This window comes from Mesoplodon mirus (assembly GCF_964341445.2).
Source record: "Mesoplodon mirus genome assembly, chromosome: 8".
Lineage (NCBI taxonomy): Eukaryota > Metazoa > Chordata > Mammalia > Artiodactyla > Ziphiidae > Mesoplodon > Mesoplodon mirus.
Window position 1 is genome coordinate 13,745,748 of NC_138984.1, and position 21,661 is coordinate 13,767,408.

At 40.0% G+C, this 21,661-nt stretch overlaps 1 protein-coding gene across 6 annotated transcripts in view; it reads left to right on the forward strand.

The window, feature by feature from the left end:
* The window catches only part of DOCK10 (dedicator of cytokinesis 10), a 292,002-nt gene that overhangs the window by 84,060 nt on the left and 186,281 nt on the right, over positions 1 to 21,661 (forward strand). Inside the window, exon 2 of one of the 6 annotated variants that reach the window (XM_082631251.1) lies at positions 20,989 to 21,032. The exons of the other annotated variants lie outside the window; for them this stretch is intronic. The gene's annotated coding sequence lies outside the window, so the exon portion shown is untranslated. The remainder of the gene's footprint in view (positions 1 to 20,988; positions 21,033 to 21,661) is intronic. 6 annotated transcript variants of the gene reach the window in all.

Consider the following 21,661-nt stretch of genomic DNA (forward strand, 5'->3'; position numbering starts at 1 on the left):
GAGGGAGGAGTGCCATGTGCCAGTCCTAACTTTTATTTTGTTGCCATGGGTTAAGAACCCTTGGTTCATGGACCTATTGCATCTTCAAAGTCAGCAGTATAGTGTCATCAAACATCTCTCTGACTCTGACCCCTGACTCTCCTACCTCCCTGTTTCACTTACAGAGGACCCTTATGGATTACACTGGTCCCACTTGGAAAATCCAGGATACTATCCCCTTTTCTAGGTTGGCTGATTGGCAACCTTAGTTCCATCTGCAGCTTACTTCCCCCTTGCCATGTAAATAACATATTCACAGGTGCTGGGCCTTAGGATATGGACAACTTTGGAGGGCTGTTATCTGTCTACTGAGATATTTCATGGAGTTATTTTAAAGTTCAATTAGTGAATATAAGTAAAGGATCTATTATGTACCTGGAACTTAGAAAGACCTCAGTAAGTTTTAGCTATTATGATTGCTTCCATTGTCTTGTTGAAACTGAGAGGTTCACAAATTTAATATACTTTAAAGAGTTATTTTAGGAAAAAGAATTGAACTGCTAAAAGGAAACTTAATTTGTGCTTCATAGAATGTGGAGAAATGGAAATTCAAAGTTAGCATATTTACAGGAGCACTGTAATACTTACTGAATAGATTATTCAAAGAACACCTACGTTTATTAGAGATGCTCTTCTACGTTATCCATCAATTGCCACTTTTCTAAAATTTAACTTTGTTTCTTTTTGTTTTCCCTTTATCATTTATAAAAGAATACTTCATCTTTCCAGTTCTCCAAATTATGCCAAAGATAGAAATAAGGAACAAAGAAAAAACATACAAAATCTTAAAAAGAAATGTTTAGAATTTAAAACCTCCACAATAATAAAATAGAAAATCAGGTGAGAGAGAGAAGAAAAAAGATAATACATTTTAAGTTCAGTAAGGACAATTGAAGTTATTAACTTAGAGATGAAGAATAGACTTCATCTTATCATTTTAAAGCTATTTCAGTGTTTCCTGATGTGAGCAGATTTTTTTATTATTATTATTACAGGTCTATAACCGTAAAGAAACTTAAGAATGCAAAACTATGGAATCTAGGTTCTTCAACAAATTGGTACTCAGTAAAAGGTTTGATGAATGAATGCATGAATGTAAGCCATATCTTACAGGTCATGAAAGTTATAAAAGTAGGAATCTGTGAGGTGAATACAAAATATGGGTTCATTTGGTAAATTATCAGCATCCCTGCCATCCATTGGTCCCTGTGTTGTCAGTGGCCTTCTTGGCTCTCATGCATTTTATGAGAACAGACTGAATATCCCACAGAATATCTCCAAATTCTGTTTCGTGAGTCAGAGGAAGTAAGGATGGAAATCGCGTCCACAGAAGAGCGGCACTCTAGTGAGCACGTCCAGCTATTTGTCAAGCATTTTGCTAAGAACTTTGCAGTTATCTTTTCTTATTGCCACAACAACTACTGGAGGAAATTATTTTTATTCCCATATCATTAAGGAAGAAATCAAAGCATATAGAGCAGCTCTGCCCAACTAAAATACAGCAAGCCACATAATTTTAAATTTTCTAGGAGCCATATTTGAAGAAGTAAAAAAAAAAAGATGAAATTAATAATATATATTATTTAACCCAGTATATCCAAACTTTTTTTTTTTTTTTTTTTTTTTTTGCGGTACGCAGGCCTCTCACTGTTGTGACCTCTCCCGTTGCAGAGCACAGGCTCTGGATGCGCAGGCTCAGCGGCCATGGCTCACGGGCCCAGCCGCTCCACGGCATGTGGGATCTTCCCAGACCGGTGCACGAACCCGTGTCCCCTGCATCGGCAGGCGGACTCTCAACCACTGCGCCACCAGGGAAGCCCCAAACTCTTATTATTTTGGCATATAATCAATATACAATTTTTAATGAGATAGTTTACCTTCTTGTTTTTATTGCAAGTTTTCAAAATCCAGTGTGTATTTATACTTAGCACACATTTCAATTGGAATATTAAATATTTATCACAAATACTTGTGCAGTATTTAGATTTCATAAAATTTACATTTGAAAGAGTAAATTCACGTAGCCAAGTTGTTTTAAAACTAGTTAAAGTTTTCCACTAACTGGCTAAAGTACCAGTTTTTAAAGTTAAACCAAAATTAATTAAGATGAACTCAAATTAAAAATTCAGTTCCTCATTCACACTAGCCACATTTCAATAGCCACATATGGCTAGTGGCTGCTGCAGTAGACAGTGCGGGTATACCTAGTGGTTACTGAACTTGCCCAGGGTCACGCATCTGGTAGGGACTTGGACTGGCATTTGAACCCAGAGCGGTTGCTTGTAGCCACGGTGCCACACTGCCTCTCCCTTGACACACCAGGAAGTGGAGAGCAGCACGAGGCTCGGCCCGCCTTCACCAGCACCTTCTCTATTGCTTTCCCATGGGCGTTTGTTTCTCTGAATTAAATAAAACTAAATAACAAAAAATAGGTCATTTAATTTCTTTAAAGTGTATAGGGAGGGGGCAAGGGAGACCAGAGTATCTATTAATAGGAAGATTTGGGGTGAAGTAAAAATTTGTAATTTTTCACCTGTCCCTAGACAATTTTTCTAAGGTGCATAAATATTGTTATCAGATTGGCAAATGAGTCAAAATAAATTTAAAAATTAATTAACTAGTTAATTAATTAAACATGAAAAAGCTACCCAGGCTAGAGATGAAGTCAGGGACAACCCCAGTGTGGCCCTTATCAAACCCATAACTGCCACCTTCCCTGTGACCCAGAAACACCACTTCCCCCTTCCACTCCACCCTCCTCCCTTCTCTGGCTCTTATGCAGCCACACCCACCCCACCGATTCACCCCCTTTCTCTCCACTCCTGCAGCCTGAGCAGGCCCACTTTCCCCACTGCACCCTCCTGCCTTCTGTCTCTGTTAACTCAGGGACTCAGGTCTCTGCCATGGCATTCTTCTGCTGTGTCCAGCGTGGCAAGCTGTTTGGTATTTTTCTTAAAAATTCAGAATTTTCCATGTAGATTATATAAAATAACAACATGTTATGAATTGGGGATCATAGAATTCAGCTGCCTCATTTGAAAGGTGAAACCCAGAGCCAGAAAGACAAATTGACATGTCTGTAGCTTTCATAAGAGTTGGTGACAGAACAGTGACCTTTGCCCAGGTCTCAAAATGATGAGACCCTCACTCTTTTAGACTACATACTCTTCCTTTCTCAATCCAGAGATAACGGGCCAGAGTAGGTGCACAGTTTTAGTTCAACCACATAAATGCTAACTGCAAAATAGTAATAACATCAGTAGCATAGCAAATTATATCCAGTCTCTGATTATTTTAGAAGAATAAATTGATATAGGGATGGAAACCAATTTTGTCATTCAGTAGATAAGGGACTCTTACACCAAACTCTTCTCTTGACTTTTCTTGAAGGATGGAACACAAAGAAAATGAGTTCCGGTTACGGTGTAGAGTAAACCAGTAAGATGAGCAGATGCTGCAGAGATACAGCATCTTTTTGTCTTATGGTGTTTGGTCTCAGGGGTCCCACAGCAGGGAGAGCAAAGAAAAACAAAAGGCAAATCCCCTTCTTGTAATCTCTTCAGAGTGGATAGTTTACAGAGTTCCACTTTGAGAAGTGTATCTCTCCTACCTTGCCGAACTCTGAATCCCAAAATGCTGTGCTGTACCAGAAAGAATTATATAATGACAAAACATGGGATTTGATGTCAGACTTGTGCCCTTTGAAAAGTATCAGACTATGGGAGGATTCTGCGCATTCTTTAAATCTCAGGATCCCGACTTGCAGCTCAGTGATGATTCTTCAGAGTGCTGTTGACTGTCTGAATGAAAATTGAGGAAAAACACTTAGCACAGTGCTTCTGTCCCCTGTTCCTGAAGAGAATGTGCCTCTTTTTCATCTGTGAAATGATGAAAATATCTCCTGCCCACCTGTGTCATAATTGAAGTAATGACTTCTGTAAGTTAAACATACACTGCTTACGATTTCGTGTTAATTCCAAAGGAGACATTTTGGTATGCCTGACTGTTCATTTTTCCACCAGATAAGGCAACTAGAATGTTAAGAGACTTAGCAAGTAAACAAGAGTTATTCAAAAAGGGGACTCAGTGAAAAAGCCAGTGAACCAAATGACATTCCCCAAATGAAAGCCTTTGGAAGAAATAAGTGGACCAAAAGCTAGAGATCAGGATCAAGGACAAAGAGATGTAGGCAGGGAAGAGGCTTACTGAGCAGGGAGCGAAATGAAGTGTGAAATGCCTTTTCCTCTCTTAAATCAAAGTGGCCGTGAGGATGTTAAAGGGTCCTTTTGTAAGGTTTGCTTAAAACCAGTCTGCTCGGGCTTCCCTGGTGGCGCAGTGGTTGAGAGTCCGCCTGCCGATGCAGGAGACACGGGTTCGTGCCCCGGGCCGGGAAGATCCCACATGCCATGGAGCGGCTGGGCCCCTGAGCCATGGCCGCTGAGCCTGCGCGTCTGGAGCCTGTGCTCCACAACGGGAGAGGCCATAGCAGTGAGAGGCCCGCGTACCGAAAAAAACAAAAAAAAACAGTCTGCTTTTGTACCACTCTAAAATAATGGAGCATTTCAGTGTCATTCCTCCACCCTAGGTTTTTTCTTTTTTTTTTTTCTCTTAAAGATATCTGTTCTTTCATAAGGCTGCCATATTTCATTCCAGTTTTGCCCATGCTGTTGAAAAAGAATGCTGATGGGTTTTCAGTTAAAGATTGTGTGTATCCATGCTGTTCCTTTAGCTCTGAGTGTTGAGTGGAGCATGGCAGATCTGTAACTGATGGAACTGGCGTAGAATCACATCTTCAGGGTCTGATGCGATAGCCATTGGAGACTTTCGTTTTGACTGACAGGCAAATGAACCAATGAACATTTCTAGAAATGTTGTCTCCATGAACAGCCCTGTAGTATTCATTTGCAATGATACAGGGAATAAAGAGTCTGATCACATATACATCTTTTTTTGCACAGCTAAAACAAAAAGAAATTATGAACCATACCTGAGTTTACCACAAAGCAGTAAACACCATTGGAATCACTTAAGTTTTCCTTTGGAAGCTTTTTAGATCTGTTATCAGAGCAAGTGTATTTCACTACAGATGTGGCTAAGGTCATGAAGGATCTTCAAGACTTTAGATTACTTACGTAAAGATGGAGATTGAAAAAAGAAACAGGATTGTGGGGTTCTAGTGTCACTAAGTAAAATTTAAAGTATTGGAAGAAGCCTGTTGCCTCAGTTTGGGAGGACTGCTACTTCGACAAACAGAGGCACGTTGTGAAAACTCCCTTGGCAAAAGCAGAGAGCCCAATCTCAAGCTGAGACCACAGAGAAGTAAAGAAATCATGGCTGAACAGATTTGCCCTGATGTTTTCCAGTGGACACTGTGCTTCTCTGAAGGTGTTACTGCCTGGGCTTGGCAAACCCTACTTTCATTTTACCCTCCCAACCTTCTGCCCCTATTTGGTTGAAGTTTGTATGGGTAGATCTGTGTGCTTGTGTGTGTCTGTGGCTCTGTTTGTTTTGCAGTCAAAGAAACTTTCCAACCTTGTGTTGTCTTTAAGCATTCAGCCTCATTATATCCATATATGCACAGTTAATTTACAGGTCTGCATCCATGTAGCTATACAGACTGATATGGATTCAACTATGATAGTACATCCATTAGCCTGATACACAGAGTTTTAAATGGAGCCTGGTGTGTGTGGAAAATGTAATCTACTACCTTATTTAGCCACTTAGGACTGAATCTGTTATTTCAGAACCTTGTGAGGATAAAGCCAATGAGGACACAATTTTTGAGCTACAATTCATAAATCTTAGCCGATATTCTCATTTCATCTCTTACCTTTCAGCAATAAATGTCGATTTATCACTGCTTTACAAAGAATGCTAAATATGCAATGTCAAATAGATCAAAAGAAGTAATGTGCTGAAGGCCACATAGGCAGTGGAAAATTGAGACCAGGGGCCGATCGGCTGTAGGATGATGTAGTTGAGTCCTGACTCACACCATCTACGGCGCGGAGAAGGGCTTACTGAGCCCCAGAACCTGCCCCACCCTAGATTATTTTGTGCTTAGACTCATAATACTTGTGGTTTAATGAATCCAAAGTTTAAACTATTCTTAGTTCTTAGAGGATATTTTCTGACTCTCCTCTTTAAATACCACATGGGAATTATTTCAGTCAGTAAAACTAGACGTATCATTTTCTGTTAGCTTTGTCCTTGCCACTTTTGTTTCTCACAGGCTCAATTTCCCAGTCAGTGCTCCCTTTTACGTGCCTGATCATGGTCATAATTTAACATTGTTTTACTTTCCCGCTGGTTATCTGTCTCCACATGCCAAAGTACAGAATTAGATGAATCCATTCAAATTCAGCTAGTGATTTCTCTTTAGATGTTTCCCCAAAATATATAATGATCGTGATGAGAAAACTACAGTTGCAAAAGAGTAAAAACCAAGACAGAATAACACCTATCAGTTTTTCTCTTATATATTTTTTTAAATTGTAAAAGAAGTGTATACCACGTGAACAATGTAAATAACGAATATCGGTATAAAATGAAACAGTGAAAATATTTGAGAGATTTTATTCAAACTTCTTACACACATTCCCACATTCCTCTCACATCCCTACAATTAATCATTATTAACACCTACATATATGTAGTTTTCTTTTTTTACAAAATTAATATAACTTTTATTTATATTAATATAACTTTTTAATATAACCTTAATATAACTTGGTGAGATCTCTCTTACCAAGAGATCTATTTAATCACAAAGGTAAACATGATCATAACCCAGGACATGTGGACACGGAGCCAGTTTTTGGTTTAATTTCTTACTGTAATTTGGTAAAGTGACTTAAGTAACTTATGATAGTCACTGATATAACCTACTTTCTGTCATAGTCACCAAATAAAATGATAATTTTAGATACTTGATTATAAAATAATACTTTATGTATATCCTACCCATTGCCAAGCCACTGGGCAAACCCTTATTTTTTACTTATTATGTAGATCATCAAGCCATTCTTCATATTGGATAAGACTAAAAGATAGATGAAACTTTATTTGTTTGATCCTGGCGTATTCTGTGCCCAATGAAAGGGGTCGTTTCAAGAGCTCTTACTTTTTTTAGCACCTACACTATTTTACACCTAAGGGGTTCCCAAAGGTGTGTGTAATTCCCTCCTCTTTAATTTCAGTGGTTAAATGTGAGTCTCTATTGTTTTACCTGAATATCTGCTTAAGATGAAATATTTAACTCTATAACCATGAGTTAGCTGGCATTGAAGAGTTTAATCCATGTTTGTTCACAGTCTCAATAAAATATAACTGGCCATAAACCCAGCAAGTATTAAGGTCCCTTTCCAAAGAAGTTTGCTCTATAGCCCATTATACTCTTTGTGACACTTAGAATTTTTCTGCATCTTTAGAATGAGGGTCCTTCTGCTTTGTCTCAGGAATGCTGTTTGACAACCACATGTGATCAGTTTCACAATTCACCTATCAGAGGTAGTGGTAGTCTTAGTGACTTCCAGAAGGAGGAAATAAATACTTAAGACTTCTAGAAAATAGGAATAAATCAAACATTTCCTTTTTGTTGCCCTGGGAATTACATCCGGGAACTTACAGTTGCAGAAAAGTAGAAATTCAGTCTTATATAAATCTTAACAGACCGTGTGATAGTTTTGTGTATTCAAAATAGCCACTGGATGGACCTAGAGATTGTCATACTGAGTGAAGTAAGTCAGACAAAGAAAGACAAATATCATATGATATTGCTTATGTGTGGAATCTAAAAAAATGGTACAAATTAACCTATTTACAAAACAGAAATAGAGTGACAGATGTAGAAAACAAACTTATGGTTACCAAGGCGGAAAAGGGGGGGGGGATAAATTGGGAGATTGGGATTGACATATACACACTACTATATATAAAATAGGTAACTAATAAGGACCTGCTGTATAGCACAGGGAACTCTACTCTGTAAGGACCTATATGGGAATAGAATCTAAAAAAGAGTGGATATATGTATAACTGATTCACTTTGCTGTGCAGCAGAAACTAACACAACATTGTAAATCAACTATACGCCCATAGAAATTAATTAAAAAATAAATCAGGAGAATAATCTCTGAAAAAAAAATAGCATGTGTTACATCATTCTAGTACAAAGAGGCCATGATTTTCAGAGTAGCCTGTGTTATATCCTAATGCAAAGAAGCTATGCTTTTTATCAAATAGGGTTCTCTTTCTAAAATGAGCATAAGGTATAGAGCTAGAGCCGTGACTGGGGCACCATCCATCTATTTTTTCCTAGCAGCCCACCTGATTTTTTGGTATTAAGAATAGGCAGGCCCTTCAGAAATGTCTTTTGAAAGAATTTGGAGGGAAAGAGAGGGCTGAGAGTGGACAGTATATAGGCTGAGCACTTTGTTTGCCAAATATCTGAAGGTGTCAGGGAGTCTGTTGTGCCCACTTGCGTTTATTACAGGATAATGCTAATCAGTTAGATCAATTCTGCTATAGATAGTAAATATTACATTCCCTGGAAGCCACAGTGCAGTGATTAATAATACATTCTAATTTCCAAAAGTAGCATTTCACTCAGCATTTAAACATGGCTCTTTGAAAAGTATTTTTTTGTATACAAGAAACATGGGTGGAGTGAAATTGATTTCTCTGAAAATAGTCCTGTGAAAAGGAAAATATTATAAAGTTTTCTCTGAGGCCTTATGGCCCTTCCTGTGTAAATGAGTACAATTCAAGTTGCTTCTTTAAGCATTTTCAAATAAATTCTAAAGAAATAGTGCTGTAGGCTTCAGAGTTAAATGTGCTATATGGGAGTTTTAGGGAAGCCACATAAATTCTTAATAATTATGGAGCACCTGCTGTATTAGAGTTCTGAGACTAAGCTCTCTCAAAGGTAAAAAGGTAATTAAGCCACTGGCTCTGTATCTAAGAAGACACTGCAGCAAGAGGGCATTTGGCCTGTACTAAGTGAGTACATTCTAAAGAGAAGTAAGGTAATTACCATGAGCGAAACACAACGTTCAATGAGGTTTCATTAGAAGGATAAGGAAGGCAAGAATCTACCCTAGAAGAGCTGGACTGTGGACTATATACAGCATCATACAGGAGACGAGGGCAGAAAAGTAAATTTGAGACCAGCCTTGAGTGTGAACATTGACCTTGCCGTAGAAGGACCCCTAACAGTGCCTGTTGTGGAGCATGCAGTCAGCAAACATTTACTTAATATTTTCTGCATGCCAGGCTCTGCCCCCACTCCTACACAACATGAAATTTAGATACTTTCAGGATTCTGACCCGATCTCTTTAACCTCTGCACACACTGTGAAGTGAAAGCACTTGGCATTAAATATGCACTTAAAAAGTTTAAAGATTATGTTTTGGAGAAAATGCATGTCATCAGATACTAGACATAATTGTTTCTTAAAATCAATCAATAATTATTAATATTTTTTCTAACAACTAAAAAGCTGATTAATAAGAGTTCTTCTCTTCTATGAAATGAGTATCTCTTATCTGATGTAGTGATACTGGCATAACCCACCAAAAAGAAGCATTTTTGCTCTGACATCCACACTAGAAGTGACTTGGCAGTGTAAGTGGGCAGGATGGCCCTATGTCTCTACCTTTAACCATTCTGCAGTCTTCTTTCTCCTAGTCTTGTGTCCATGAAGTATGAGTACTTACAACAGCACTAATCCCTTCTAAGGGAGAAGAAAAGAAGAACAAAATAATGAAGGGGAGGGAGTTCTGCATTTTGGAGGACATGTTGCTGAAGGGAAAATGTAAACTTCCATTTGTTGATGATATTCAAGACCATCAATTGTACCTTCTTAGAAATATGTAAAGACCTATATTTAAACCCATGGAATAATCATGAAAAATCATGGGTTTATTCCTGGTCTCTTGGTTACTATGCTTCTTTAAGCCCTCAAAAAGGAATTATTGGTGAGTCAAATGGTATCTATTTCAAAGACCTTTGGTTGAAATATTAAGCTGTATTAAAGAATCATTTGCATTTAGAAAGTGAATGACACATTACATTTTGAATGAGTATCAAATGGCTTTTATTTTTACAGCAGCTTACCATTTAAAGAGTTTTTGTGATTCATGTTAAATTCTGTGGCATATTTTTTATTACATCCATCTAAATGCAGAGAGTCTTGTAAATTTCACCATGGAAAATTCCCACAAGAGGCTTATTAATGTGTTCTAACCAACTGCATCCTGCATTGTCGTCCTCCCCTCAAATATAAATTTTTAAATATTTTGAAAAGTAATGTGGAGAAAATGGCTCTTTGAATTTCAGACCAAATTGTAAAAGCATGATGATTTCAGACTGAATAGTCTTTATGTCCCTGACACACATCTAGTTGAATCTCACACCAACCACACACACATTCCAAGTGCCTCCTTGCCTCCTTGAACTTTTCCGTCCTACTTCTCTTTGCTCTGCAGTGGATGTGAATATTATATTATCCCTCTGCAATTATTTGCATATTAAACCTTGCTTTGCAGGCAGTAAGAAACAAGTAGGTTTTGTAATAAAGAGCTCCAGACATCTTCCAGGGCCAAACAGTCCTTCCCTGAATTAACCCACATAGGAGTAACTGTACTCCCTACATGTAAGGCCAACCTTATTAAATTTTATAGTAGGAGGATTAAACTTAAGCCTGGGAAGTTGCTAATTGTCCATTGTTAATGATATATCAAAACAAGTTGGGGGAAATGAGCTTGAACCTGCACAGGAGAACTTCAGAACTTCATTTTAATTTTGACTTTCTCCCTTCTCAGTTGCTCATATCATCATTGCTATTGTTTTTGTTTGTTTGTTTGTTTTTTTGCGGTACGCGAGCCTCTCACTGTTGTGGCCTCTCCCGTTGTGGAGCACAGGCTCCGGACATGCAGGCTCAGCGGTCATGGCTCACAGGCCCAGTCCCTCCGCGGCGTGTGGGATCTTCCCGGACCTGGGCATGAACCCACGTCCCCTGCATCGGCCAGCAGACTCTCAACCACTGCGCCACCAGGGAAGCCCCTGCTATTGTTTTTGAAATAAAAATTTCCCATTCTACATTACACTAATTCCATATTTTCAGTTACTTGTCATTCATGGTTTAAGAAAAGCTGGGAGCAATGCCAGATTCTTATTAACATTCTTTATTTTCTTCATGATTTATTAAATTTTTTCATGCATTTTTTTTTTCTTGCAGAGGGCAGAATTTGGTTTACAGTCCAATTGACTGTTGAAACAGTGAAGCTAAGCTATATGCATTTGTCATTTAATACAAAAGACATCAGCAAGAAAAGTCTTGGCATCATATTTGGATTATACTCCCAGGACAGTTTAAAGTTGTGTTGTTTAGTGTTGAGAACAGAGAGGCCGGGAGGGTACTTACTCCACTGGCAACCTGGATAGGGGCAGTGAGGAGTGATTCACACCTGATCTCAGCCATCCCAGCCGGGAAGCCATGACTGTGGAAATGGTGGAATAGCCAAGAAAATGGCATTGGTGCTTTGGAGGGAGGATTTCTGGGATAAATCCATTACTAAGTAATGGATTATGACATTTCTCCTCCTGTGGCAGGAGAAATGTCAATATGACTGTGTAGTTGCTAGACACTATGAGGTATGTCAGAATCAGCCCTTGACGATCTTTCAAAATGCAAGAAAAATGCAACCATAGCATATCTGGAAAGAGTACCATGAAACCGTCAAATTATTTGAAAGACTCTTGTGGTCTCTCATCATGACTTACATGATTACCAACACGGGGACCCTATATGAAGAAAGGAGACTAGTATTCTCTTAGTTTCCCAAGGATAATTGTAGAGAATAAATAAGAACATTTGTTAAGGCTTCATAGCTATACTCTCATACCATAATAGAGCTTTAGATCTAGCTAGTGTTTTCAAGATTATTTACAATCTCATGTCTTTATTTCATTGAATGAGGAAAATGATCAACACAAGTACTGAGTTCCTTATCCAGATATGTGATATAGTCCTTAAAATGTACGGTAGAAATAATTTTAAATTTATAAATACCTTAGTAGTATCACGATAACCATTAATATTAAATCTCTTATCTTTCCTTCATCATTAATATGAAATTACTGCTTGAAAAATTTTTGCTTCCTCTTTAAAATAAATATTTCATCACTTCTTCGAAGTTTTGCTTAGCATTATGTTCCCATCTTTTATATGAAGAAGTGTTGAACCATGCCATTAATTGCCACACCAATTTCTCCCACGAGCTGACTCTACCTCAAAATGTTTTTTATTTTGAAAAATTAAAAAAGAAATTTAGTGCTTTCTATGGCTTAATCAATGCCAGAAATATTCTCTTGTTCCATACATGCAAGGAGAGGGTGTTCTGGCAGGACTGTTAGAACCAAAACACAGTTTTATTACTTCGTTCAAGATATTGGTGCATTATTCACACATGGGGAATTCTCAGGAGTAAATTAGCCATCTAATATAGACCTGGATTAACTACAAATATATTGGCAGTAGAAATCTTTAGGCTTGTTGTTTAATGTAGAGGGATCAAGCAAGGCTTCCTGCAGATTCCCAGTTACAGTAGTCTTACTAAAAGTCATGGTGGTTTTTTTTTTTAATTTTTTACTGAAGTATACTTGAATTACAGTGTTGTGTTAATTACTGCTGTACAACAAAGTGACTCAGTTATACATATATATACATTCTTTTTCATATTCATTTCCATATGGATTATCACAGGATATTGAATACAGTTCCCTGTGCTATACAGTAGGACCTTGTTGTTTATCCATTCTGTATATACCAGTTTGCATCTGCGATTTCCAAAAGCCCAATCCAACCCTCTCCTACCTCTCTCCCCCTTGGCAACCACCAGTCTATTCTCTATGTCCCTGATTCTATTTCTGCTTCATAGATAGGTTCATTTGTGTCATATTTTAGATTCCACCTATAAGTGATATCATGTGGTATTTGTCTTTCTCTTTCCGACTTACTTCACTTAGTATGATCATCTCTAGTTGCATCCATGTTGCTGCAAATGGCATTATTTCATTCTAAACGTCATGATCTGAAATGTGACTTTAAGTCAAAGGTTCCAAACTCAAATGCCTACAGGCCTTGCGGGGAACAAGTGAATCAGGCTAGACAAGGAGACAAAAGGGAGTGGTGGGGAGCAGAGCAAACTAAAGAAACTATGGCCCATCCATGGGGTACGGCCACTGCTCCACTTGGGCAATTTTTTCAATGTCAGAAGGGAGGATTAGTTATAGCACAGGGAAATCTACTCAGTATTCTGTGATAACCTATATGAGAAAAGAAGCTGAAAAAGAATGAATATATGTATATGTATAACTGAATCACTTTGCTGTACCCCTGAAACTAACACAACATTGTAAATCAACTAGACTCCAATAAAATTTTTTTAAAAAAAGAACACACACACACACACACAAGAAATGAGGATTAGTATGAGTAGATCTTGAATTTTCCAAGAGAAGCTAATAACCAGGACTTTTTATGTAAAATCTTCCCATTTTTAAATGCTGGCAACTAATTCAAATATTTTAAAACAGTGTTGGCAGGAAAACACAATTATGGGACCAGGTTGAGCCATAGGCTGCCTGATTGTCATTCTCTTATAAATTTGCATCAGTTTTACTTTAATTCAAGGTTCCAACTTTAAGGAGCCAGTAAGAACTACACTGCCTGTAATATGTTACAGTATGTTTGGCTGGTCTGAGTGGAAAATGATTTTGATATTAATGTCCATGTAGGGCTAGAGATTATATTTTGACTTCGAGAAATTGTGCACTCCAACTCCTAATTCAGAAAGATTTCCACAGATATAATTGAATAATAACAATTCAGACTATCCTTTCTTGACTGTAAAACAATAAGAGGGGAATGTGGTAATAAATATCTGACACTTAATGTAATTTTCAGCAACATAATGCAGGTGGAAGATGTGGATACTAATGCATCAAATGCAACAAATCCTTTTAAAAATCTGTTTACAAGCCAGACTAGAGATACTGCCAACTCTTGAAGGGGAAAGGTGGAGGGCAGGGATGGAGGGAGGATTCAGACATCCATATTTTCACCTTAACTGGGTCATGAATTATTTTCCATGCTGACTACAGTGCTTATTCAGTGCTTACTACACAACCATGAAAATCTGTCCCTGCCTTAACCTGTTAAGCTGAGATTTCACAGAGGTTCAACAAACCCAAAGCCACATACCTAAATAGATGTTACCTTTGGTCCAATTTAAGCAAATTGTTTTAAGTACTTATTTAAGTTGTGTGTTTCTCTAACTGATGTGCACAAGTAGCTTGGTTATACTGCTCAGAACAGTCACTCCTGGGAGAAGTGGACGTCTGGGCTGGTGCTTACTCTGGGGAAGGAACAGGACCAAAATTGGAAAAGGTACAGAAGTCTTACCCCGAAGCCACCAGCCACCCTGTCACCCAGCTACCATGCTGTCATTTTTCTGTTTTAGCACCAAGCAGCCCAGCACCTGCCCTAATTCAGACTTTCCTGCTTTGTCAGGCAAACCCCTGCAATTTCTCTCAACTCTGGAAAAGAAGCTGCTGTCATCTTCTTTTTCTCAAATATTTTAAATTCTGTCTCACCCGGTGGCTCACTACGAATGCAGGTTGCAGAGACCATTTCTCAGACTATGTGACACAGAATAATAAATGCTCTGTAAGAAAATGCTTTTGTGCAAAACTCAGTGTGGGAAATATTGCATAGTGCACACTCCTTGAGAGATTCACGTTGCACATTGGAAATTTAAAGCTCTGAGAGTTCTTCCGTGAAAAGGCCAGTTTAGCTTTGTTCAATCCGTTGTTTCTCAAGTTTATTTGACATTGAATATTTCTTATCTGGAACACTGGCCCACACATCTTGAAGTTCTAGAGCACAGTTTGGGAAGCACGAATATGGACAAGGGGGATGCCATTTAAAGCTTCTGACCTGGGGGATGATGTGGTCAAACCTGGCTTTAAACAGGAAAATGACTGCAGTGGGAGGGATGATTAAGAGAACATATATAGGGCTTCCCTGGTGGCACAGTGGTTAGGAGTCCGCCTGCCGATGCAGGGCACACGGGTTTGTGCCCCAGTCCAGGAGGATCCCACATGCTGTGGAGCGGCTGGGCCCGTGAGCCATGGCCACTGAGCCTGCGGGTCCGGAGCCTGTGCTCTGCAACGGAAGAGGCCACAACAGTGAGAGGCCCGTGAACCGAAAAAAAAAAAAAAAAAAAGAGAACTATATAATCATTAGGTTTAGCGATGAGCTGGTTATGCAGATATGGGATAAGCGAAGTTGAAAAGGAGAATCAGTGGGAAAAGAATCTGGAAAGGAATGGATATATGTATATGTGTAACTGAATCAGTTAGCTGCACACCTGAAACTAACACCACATTGTAAATCAACTAGACTCCAATAGAAAATAAAAATTAAATTTAAAAAAAGAAAAGGAGAATCAGGTCCCCAATTTTATCACTTACATGGATGATGGTGTTATTAGCATGATGATAAAGTCATGTGAAATAGTATTTGGAAGGAAAGGTAATGAGCTTTTTGTTGGTTTTAGCACTTAAGAGAATATTTGGAGAAAGAATATTGAGATTTTTCTTTGTTTGATTTTTAGGGCTTTCTAACACAAACATCTCTTTACAGCATGTGCCCAACTATCTCCTCTAAGCTCTGTGAAGGCAAAGAAGTTATTTTACTTTTCTGATTTCCCTAAATACTTAGCACAATATCTGTACCCATTCACAGAGGAAATAAAACAAATGGTTGCAAAAATTATATGGTTACCAACAAAAAATGGCTTGAGCTAAATCAAGGCGAATAAAGAGTGAAGGTGGAGCGAGCCCATCAGACTGAGGCAGAACTCATCAGAAGGCCTTGTAACACAGGAAGTAGGAGGAGGGCCCCTGGAGCTGTAACGTGCAGGGTTTGGTGCAGGCTTTGGTACCTACCAGAGCTTTGTGTCTTTCTTCTCAAGGCTCAAGTTCAGAGAAAAGGGTCTTTTTAATCCAGGTGTGGTCAGAGCACTTGTTGGATGAGCTCTGGAAGATGAAGGGTAGAGGAGATGTCTCATAGGAAAGTCAAAGACTATCAGTACAACAAGTGGGTATGAGAACAGTGCCCAAATTCTTTTAAATGGTCTGTTTATGAGCCATGTTGAGGACAATGTCATCTAGTGAGAAGGCACAGCTATTGACTTCTGAAATGAAATTTGGCTGGAACAGGGAATGAAGCACAGGTAGCGTTTGGGGGTACACCATCTGGACTTGGCGTGCAGAAAGAGGTGCTCTGACTGCAGATTGCTTTCCTTTCCAATTGGCCGTTGAGGTTAAAATAAAACAGGCAAAAAGCTTATTTTCTCAGCCCGGTCATCAGACTATCTGAAAATGGATAATACAAGTTTTATTTAAAAACATAAAAATTTTAGAGATGAAAAAGCCTTTAGGTCAAAGAAGTTCAGAGAGGTTACTGCTTTGCCCAAGGTTGCTTAGACCATCAGTGAATGGACTGATTCTTGAACACAGGAGTCCTGACTGTCACCCGATGCTCTTCTCACTATGAGCACAGATGCGCTCTGCCTAGAAGAACAAAAGAAATGACTTCTCAACGGCAGTCTCCACTCAGCTGTTATGGGCACAGAGAGATAAGAAGGGAACACAAATTCAAAACTGTTTTCTGAAACCATCACCCTGAATGCCAAGCAAAGCAAGAGGGAGGCCAATTTTAAAGGCTGCCAAAGATCTTTTGATACAATCTAGGTAATGTATCTCCTTCCCAATCTGTGACATCCTTGCAAATGGGAGCAAAGTCAGATTACATGTCTCCTTGTCAGTGTACTTTAATACCTTGCTGTGGCCTCAGAAAGTTGTGGGAAAAGAGAAGCAGAAAAAAGAGAAAAAGAAAGTGCTATGCACTTTTCTCTGTTCACAACATCAAATTGGTAATTACAGTGTTGGTATTTGCCACATGCCAGTAAGGGACCCAGCATGGTTCAGACATAAAGACAACACTGTTCATTGTTCTGGGAATTTACAGTCTCGCTTAGGCAGAAAAGTAACCATGAAAAGATTGAAAAAAAAATCATATGATATTGGTTAAATCTTGGCTTTCTTTAACTTCCTTGGCATTTGGGTCTTTTGTGTGGGATGAAGGGAGATGACAGAAATAGGATAATTGGAAGCTTTTGTAGCTGTGCACAGTGGGGATTTCAAAATGAAATCACCAGTATTGCAAGACACGGCACAAAGGGGTCACTTGTGGAAGGATGGAGTGTGCATGGGAGGAGGGGCTTTTTAACTTAATTATATACATCCAAGCCAACGGGGTCTCCTAGCCACTCCCTCCATTTTGGGAAGGTCCTTTCCCTTTTACTGCTGCTTTCAAAGCAGCTAGCGCCCTTCTTGTGCTCCCACCCCACCTCTCCAAGCTCAGTGTGTGAACAGCTGGGACATCTGCGCCCCCCGCCCAATACACAGAGCCCAGCTCAAGACCCCTCCTCACCCCAACCAAACTTAGAGCTAACATCTTCTGAGCATTTTCTTGCAAATATTCTTTTATTAAGCTTCACAGCGCTCAGTGAAACAGGTACTATGGTTACCTTCATTTTACAGGTGAAAAGCTCAAGTTCAGAGAGGTTGAGACACTTGTCTGGAGACCCTCAGCAAGTAAGCAGGAAGGCCAGGAATCAAACGCAGGCTGACTGACTCCAGCACAGTGGTCTTACCTACCATGGCAAACACCACACTCTCAGCTTTATCCTTCACACCGTTAAAATGTCTGTCTTCATCTCCACGTCCTTGGGGCTTTGCCTAGGCGGCCAGCTTGCCTCTTATGATGTATCATGCTAAGTTATTGAAGATTCTAATGGCTTTGGCTCTTTTCCAGAAAAGTGATAGCTGTACTTGATTAGGGACACCCCAGAAACCCAGACTCACAGACTAATTCTGATAGTGGGATTTTGAGGCATATAGAGAATAAGAGAGGGGACTGACTTGAAAGTCAGTAGCCCCGGGGTTCCTCCAAGCAAGGAGGAACAAAAGACCCAAATGCCAAGTGATTCTTAACTTGGCTTTCCGTAGGAGCTAACCCTGATCTGAAGAGAAATTTCCATCATCTGTCCCGAGATCTCTGGGCCTGAAAGCCATCATCAAAGCAATACTGAGGCAGAATAATTTGCATTAGGATTTGGACCAGAGATTTTCAAGCAGGAGTGATTTTTCCCTCCTTCCCTCACCCACCAGAGGACATGTGATGATGTCTGAAGACATTGTTGGCTGCCACAGCAGAGGACCAGGGGGGTGTTACTGGCATCGAGTGGGTAGACGCCAGCCAGGGTTGTTGCTAAACATCCTGCAATGCAGAGGACAACCCCCTACAAGAAGAACGATCTGGCCCAAAATGTCACTAACGCCAAGTTTAAGAAAATCTGTTTAGACAATAATTGAGAGGCCAGTGTGACCAGGGTTACAAACGTCCAAGCAGAGAAATGGCCAATGAAGAAGAAACAAAGTGAAATCGAAGGACAGAGGGGGCACGTCTAAGGCCCAGTTTTCGACAACTAGTTACACACCAGGGTTTTCTCCTCAGTGTCCTAAATGTTTAGGGCAACGTAGCTGGTCAGCTAATTCTGCCTCTTTTTGAGTATACCTAAGAGAAAAGGAAATATTTGATTTTACAAATAAGACTTGAGTCTAGTAAAGAAAATGAAGAACAGTTAGCACTGGGAGTGATGCCCCATTGGATCCTATTATATGATTCTCTGACTAAGAAAACAATCAGGTGAACCAGCTTCTGAGTCATAGTTTCTCAAGATGTGGTCTGTGTAGCATCTTCAAATGAATCATGTGGATGTTTGTTAGCAAAGCCAGATTCCTGGACCTCCTGTCAGACCTACTGAGGTCCTGGATAAGCCCAGGAATCCGCAATTTTAACAATCTTCCCGTGTGATTCTTGCATCTACTGGAGAATGCCTCCTTTGGGGGTTCTTATGAAGGTGACTTTCAAAGTCCTACTGATCTCGGGTGGCCTTGGCCTGCAGCGAATGGAAGGAGGATTTTGGTTCCCGGCCAGAGATTGAAGTCAGGCCGCAATAGTGAGAGCGCTGAATCCTAGCCACTAGACCAGTGGCCAGTGACAAGGCCCTGGCACTTTGGCTTTGTAGAAATGAATTCCCACAAAGACAGAAACTAGTGAAACAAGTAAAGTGTTTATTAGGAGGAAAAAAGAGTCCGTGTGAATAGGCACACATGGGTGGACGCAGAGAGAGAGAGAGAGTCACGCCCTCATGGTAGTTTGAATCACTTATATGGGGCATTTCTTCCAGGTTTCTGTTGGCCAGTTATCTTGCTTTGCCTTGTTCTGAGTCTGTATTTTGTACATCTCAGGGTCCTCACATGTGTGTGGGCGCATCTCTTAGCCAAGATGGATTCTAGTGAAGAGACCTATACCTAGGTTGACATCACCTACTGTGGGGTGCCGCCCCTCCCTTTTTGACCTTCAAGCACCTTTCTGTGCCTATGTAGTCGGGAAGGTCTCCTTGGCTTCGAGAATGATGAATACGTGGGCTTTTATCTGTTATCTGGGGAGGGCTCAGCTCCTCTCATTATCCTCCTGCTATTATCTTCCTCTTGGAGCATCTCTCCACAAGGGACAAGCTCCAGCTCCGCGGCCTGGGGCCCATCTATCTCCTGTCTCACTACCATTGTCCAGGCCCAGACTCAAGTCTCCATGCCTGTATAAAGTCCCCCTTGACCTTAACCTCGTGCTCTTCACTCATAGTCTTCACTTGACACTTCATGTCTGCGTTCTTAAATTTCTGTAGTTGTTTTGTGTGTACGGTGATCTCCCGCCTGGACTGTGCCTGGGCACTCTGACTTAATCCCCTCTGTCACTGATATCTGGCACTGGACCAGGACTAGGATATGTCCTCAGAGCCTCTCAGCATTTGTACCCATTCTCATAAACCAGATTCAATAGATAATTAGTGCCCTTTTCAGAGCCATCCAATCTTCATTTTCCTGTTGTTTTTCCTTTGTCCACCTGGAGAGGTGCAGAACAAAGAGCAAGAAGTCAATTAGGGCTTCCCTGGTGGCGCAGTGGTTGAGAGTCCGCCTGCCGATGCAGGGGACACGGGTTCATGCCCCGGTCCGGGAGGATCCCACATGCCGCGGAGCGGCTGGGCCTGTGAGCCATGGCCGTTGAGCCTGCACGTCCAGAGCCTGTGCTCCACAACGGAAGAGGCCACAACAGTGAGAGGCCCGCGTAACACACACACACACAAAAAAAAAAAAGAAAAAAAAGAAGTAAATTTGTCCTTGAATTGGAGACCTTGATGAGCTACCGCACATCCAAAGGTCAAGAATGTACTCTAGTGTGCACAGCTAAATAAAGAAAATCCAGCAATTAATCCTCTGTAAAACACAAAGAAGCTCTTGATTGAAAAGCCAAGACCCATCCATTACTCTCCAATTTCTACAATGCAGGGCATTAAACACTTAAATCAAAGTATTGCATTAGCTTTTTTAAGGCCTCCTTACAGAGGCCTTAAAAAAGATAAATGCATTATGACACTACTAAACAAATGGTTTGTGGGGCATACCGGTTGCAGAAATTGCAGCTAGACTATCAGTCAGCTCCACTAGCAAGCAGTCCTTGGTCTGAATGGTTGATCGCTTGCATGTTCAGCGTTTGACATGTACGTGGCAATCTATTTCCTCGTCAAAATTACTTAGGTAAGAATGCCTCATTGCCCTCCCTTTGTAAAGACACATCCATCTGCAGTTCAAACCAAACCAAACAAAAACAAAAAGACTACCACAAGACTAAAACATACGTAATACTGATGTTATATAAATTAACCAATTTTTCCATTGGAGCTTCACAGATTTGAAAGACCTTGGCTCTTCCATAAAACACGTGATTTTCAAGGTAATTATTAAACATTGGGTGACATTCATATTGAAAGCAAGGTAATTAGCAATTGGAAAGCCTAGAGGAGGGCAATTTGGGGTGCTTCTTTTATTTTAAAAGAAATAACTCAGGTCTGTAGGTAACTTTGCCAGCAGTGGGAGGCTCGCATGGGATCCAGCCAGCCAGCAGAGAGATGCATGTGTCTCCAGGGAGAAATTACTGTCGGGCAGTAGTCCTTAGCAGATCAATGATAATAGCATTGATTTGGACCCTCAACTCCCATTTGTGTGCTTTCACTTGATCATTTGTGAGAGCAATCGTCTGCCTCGACCCAGAATGCCTTTCAGTCTTCGTTAAAAGACAGAGGAAACATAGTCCAGGGAAAAGAAGTTGCTTGGTGGTTGATTATGTTTTTAATGGAAAAAGAACACTATATTCTAGGTGTAGAATTAGCTGCATGACTTTTTAAACAACATTTTAAAGAACATTAACAATCCAGGCTGTATTATTCGTGTGAGACATAAGCTTAAAAATCATACGTTAGCTTTTGTATGTTTGTTGTTATTGTCATGTTGTTATGCTCTGGCTCTGAGTTTGGGGGCATGGGGGAGTGAGTTAAAATGTGGTCTCCAGAAGCATGAATTCTT